Source organism: Myotis lucifugus, unplaced genomic scaffold, assembly GCF_000147115.1.
Source record: "Myotis lucifugus unplaced genomic scaffold, Myoluc2.0 scaffold_749, whole genome shotgun sequence".
In the NCBI taxonomy this organism is placed as follows: Eukaryota; Metazoa; Chordata; class Mammalia; order Chiroptera; family Vespertilionidae; genus Myotis; species Myotis lucifugus.
Window position 1 is genome coordinate 247,091 of NW_005871797.1, and position 5,196 is coordinate 252,286.

General features: G+C 33.8%; 1 pseudogene; it reads right to left on the bottom strand.

The window, feature by feature from the left end:
• Positions 1–4,050: 4,050 nt before the first annotated feature.
• On the bottom strand, positions 4,051–4,607 carry LOC111823929 (annotated as a pseudogene).
• Positions 4,608–5,196: the final 589 nt, after the last annotated feature.

Genomic DNA, 5,196 nt, shown 5'->3' on the forward strand with positions numbered 1-5,196 from the left:
AGATAAAAGAAAAAATGGGAAAAAAGGAAGAAAAAAGAAGAAAGTTATGAACACTAAAAAGGGAGTTTAAAAATATATATATATTTCCCTGGACCATAAAAAAACACCTTAATAAATTTAAAAGACCAGAAATCATGCAATGTATGCTCTCAGAGCACAATGATATTAAAGTAGAAATCATTAAGATTAAAATAGCTGGAAAACCCCAAAATATGTAGAGAATAAACAATACATTTCTAAATGAAACATGGGTCAAAGCAGAAATCTCAAGATAAATTAAACGTATTTTAAACTAAATAAAAGTGAAAATAACACTATCAAAATTGGTGGAATGTAATGAAAGTAGTGTTTAGAGGGAAATATATAGCATTGAATACATATATTAGCAAAGAAGAAAGAACCTAAAATCAATAATCTAAGCTTCTACCTTAGGAAACTAGAAAAATAAAAGAGCAAATAAAATCCAGAATAACCAGGAGAAAATAAATAATAAAAATTAGAGCAGAAATCAATGAAATTGACAACAGAAAAACTTGAATTTTGACCTCACTTAAATAAAAATAAATTAAATATAAAGACTTGGTCTGTGACAATTCTTTAAAGATAAGAGGTAGTATTATGCAATCAATAATATTTCTTAAGTGGCAGACAGTTTAACACTCACTGACATATTTTTTAAAAATACAAAAGCTTTAGAATGAAGTCTTAAAGAAATGGAAATTTCATTAATGCCACTATACATAAAGGTATGCAAAAATGTCACTATCAAGTCTCATCTCTGAAAATGTAATGATTGTCACTTTTCAAACTGTTTCTGATAAAAGCACAAACCATTGATTATCTTGAATATCATTACAGAGCATACTATTTCCCAAACAAGTTTTCACTGTTCCTATGTTACAGTGGCAGACACTTCAGAGGAAGGTGAAAGAACACACAGGCATCTGAAACTTTAGCATAAACATGCTGAATAACAACAGTTTTCACTGCTATACCTCCCTGAAGGTGGGTGTTTATGAGAAATGTCCAGAGGACAAAAAAAAAAAAAGGCCTGGAATTGGAAAAATCCTCATTGATAACTTACATCCTGAAATAAGATATTTGATTACCCTTATCATTATCTCTGCTTGCTGAGCAGAGCTCCCAAAGCTATTAGTGGTCATAAAATTACCCAACTGTTTTTTAAATTCAGCCATTGTATTTGACTCAGTGACCTCTTTGGTCAATGAATTTCACAGGCTGACTATACATATGCATAAGGCATTATTTACCTCAATTTCTTTTGAATTTACTGCCCATTATTTTTACAAAGTATCTCCTTGTCCTTATCGTATTATGGAACAAGGTTAAAAACGAAAAAAAAAAAAAAAGGTGTCCTTTGTAATTTTGAATGCTTCAATCAAAGACTTTTTAAAATACATTGGATTTTAGAATCTTTTATTAGGAAAATTAAAAATCTAGCTATATTTTAACTAGTCTCTATATTTTATTATTTCTACGATTCTTATTACTTGGCTATGAGTTCAATGTCTGTTATAACTCATCGTTCTATTTCTTTCATATTTTTAACAGCACAGGAGTGACAATCATTTTAATAAAGAAACTCAAATTTGTAATGATATGAAAATGTTAAACTCTTGCTAATACAATGATCTTTATTAATTGAAATAGTTGTCTTTGCAAAATGAATACACTCAAAATCTTAAATTTTAAGCTAACTCACTCAGAGTAGAATAGTGTACTCTTTAATAATGGCATTTGGGCATTATCTTTCTGCTAGATTGTACAGGAGTGGTTTAGATCCAACAACATTAGAGGAACGGATAATATACTCATCTAGACATGTTATTTTATTGTAATGCATCTGAATAAATAATTGTGTTTTACTACAAAGTTGTTGTTCTTAAATTGTCACATATTTCTCACAATACAGGCATACCTCAGAGATATGTCAGGGTGGGTTTCAGATCCCCACAATGAGCAAGTCACACAATTATTTTATTTCCCAGTGCGTATAAAAGTTGTATTTAGCCCTGTAGCTCAGTTGATTATAGCATTTTCCCATTATGCCAAGTTTGTGGGTTCAATTCCAAGTCAGGACACATACAAGAATCAACAAATGAATACATAAATGGTCAGAACAACAAGTCAATCTTTCTCTCTCTTTTTCTCACTTCCTCTCTCTCTAAAATTAATAAATAATAATTTTTAAAAAGTTGTGTTTACACAATGCAATAACTTATTAAGTGTGAAATAGTATTATGTCTAAAAATGTGCATACCATAATAAAAATACTTTAGTACTAAAAAATGTTAACCATTATTTGAGCCTGCGGCAAGTTGTAATCTTTTTGCTGGTGGAGAGTCTTGCCTCAATGTTGATGACTGCTGACTAATCAGGGTGGTTGCTGCTGATGTTGGAGTTGCTGTGGCAATTTCTTAAAATAAGGCAACAGTGAAGTTTGCCATATTTATGGACTCTTCCTAGCATGAATGATTTCTGTGTAGCATGCAGAGCTGTTTGTAGTATTCTATCTGCACTAGGACTTCTTTAAAAATTGGACTCAGGGTGAGAGGAAGAGAGAGAGAAACATCAATGTGTCTCACATGATTGGCTGGCTCCTACACACACCCAGACCAGGATAAATCCTGCAACCAAGGTACATGCTCTTGACTGGAATCGAACCCAAGACCCTTCAGTCTGCAAGCTACTGCTCTATCTACTGAGCCAAACCAGCCAGGGCAGAACCAACTTCTTTCAAACTCCTGTTATTGTTGATATTTGATCTCTTCCCATGAATCATTAGTGTGTGTGTGTGTGTGTGTGTGTGTGTGTGTATGTTAAACAGAATTGCATTTTCTAACAGTTCTGGAGGTTAAAAGTTTGAGATCAAGATGGCAGCATGGTCAGTTACTGGTATGGGTTCTCTTTCTGGCTTGTAGATGGTCCCCTTCTCACTGCATCCTCACATGGTGGGGAAACAGCCAGCTAGCTCTCTGGTGTCTTTTCTTATGAGAATGCTAATTTAATCATGAAGGCTCCACCCCCATGACCTTGTTTACCCTAATTACCTTCCAAAGGCATCATCTCCAGATACCATCATATTGGGGAACTTCAATATATGAATTTGGGGTGGGGAGACACAAACCTTAACTAATGAAAAAATGACACTGGTTTCAAATCATTAAGTATATAGTGTGGGAATGAGCAAGTGAACTTGTTTTCAAATAATTTTAGTTGAAAGCTTCTTTTTCTTCCTTTTATAGCAATATAATTCAACAAGAAAGAAAGTTTCTAAAAAATTACAAACTAGCACTAATTTTATGAAGCAGTAACTTTTATAAACCAAAGACAAAAAATGAGGCACATATTGTTTGGGGAAAAAAAAGAGAGAAACAGAATATTAACCCATTGACATGTTAAATAAAAATAACTTTTAATCTCTCATACTGTGTTACTATATCAACTAAAGATTTTTAATATAATTCAAAGCATTTGAATATCACTGCAAAGTAATATTATAACACAAAATAATATTTCTGTTACGTGTCATATATATTAAAAGAAATAGTAATGTACATAATCTTTTATTTAAAATATAAAAAACTGAAACAGTAAAACAAAATTGACAAAATTATAATTGGGTTGTGCTGATTTTACCTAATTTTAATACAAAATAATTATTTTTATTACATACTACATACATTTGAGCATATAAGAAATGTAATTTTCTTGATTGTACAAAACTCTTCATTGCAAAATATTTAAACACAACTCTCTAAGAACATTTACACAATGACCATAAAATAAATGAAAAGCATTTTTTTTTCAAAATTTTGAATCGATGTATAGGGGGAAAGTAGACTGAAAGGTGACAGAGATCCGGAGGTGAGGTGACTGGCAAGGTCATCTAACTAGCAGGTTGCACAGTTATGGATTAGACTCAAGATTTTCTTCTCTAAAAATTCTGCAGATTATTATATTCAAGAAGAAAATCTAATTATAGTCCAGAACATTTTTATACCAGAAAACAACTATAGAAACTAAGTTTTAATTTTTCAAAACTTAAGTGTATGGTCCATTGGTATCCAGCTTTAACACCTGCCTGTTCCCTTAAGTGCCATGTTCCACCACAACCCCAGCTTCAGCACACTTGTTTTAGCACTAATTCCTCTTCAATTACAGACACAAATTCAAAATAAAGTTCTAATTTTTCTTATTTTCCAGAGGTGTTTTTTTTTCCTTTTACTCCCCCACCCCTTCAACACACACACACACACACACACACACACACACACACACACACACTCTGGTGGCTTGAGAGATGATAAGATACTGCCAGGGACCCAATGTAGAGATGTGTTTGCCATTTCCTGTTGCACTTACATTCACATTTAACAGAGTATTAATCACTGTTAAATGTATTAATCATTCGGGGGGAAAGTTCTTTATCATCTCCCTTGACAAAGCGCAAATAGGTCACTAATCGTCTCTGAACCTCCACCACTGGGCTGAGGATCGTCCCTGGGCAGGGCGTACTTGCAGCTGGGTGGCAGGCACTGCTGCAGAAGTTCCTGGGCCTGAGATGTCTGGCATCTCTCAGCCATGGCTGGGGTTCGGGTGACCATCCCAAGGGTTGAGGGTCTCATGAATGTTCTTAATGGCATCTAAAATAATAAACCTTTCCAGAAGGTTTTCAATTTACTTTGTCCAAATCCATTAGAGAAATCACTATCTATGGCAGCTATAGCCTTATGAAATGTATTTCTTAAATAATAAGACTTGAAATTAAAAATTATTTATTGATTAATGCATTAATGGGCTTCAGAATAGATGTGATTACAGGTATGAAAACAACATTAATCTCATTGTGCATCTCCATCAGAACTTGTATTTATTTATTTATTTATTTATTTATTTATTTATCTTCACCCAAGGATATGTTTCCCATTAATTTTTAGAGAGAGTGGAAGAGAGGGAGGGAGGGAGAGAGAGAGAGAGAGAGAGAGAGAGAGAGAGAGAGAGAGAGAGAGAGAGAGAAACATCTATGTGAGAAAGATATATCCTTTGGTTGCCTGCACAGGTCTGGGACCAAATCTGCAAACTCAGGTATGGGCCCTTGACCGGTAATTGAACTTGTGACCCTTCTGTGCATGGGCCAACGCTCTATGGGAGCCATGCTGGCCAGGGCTCCAT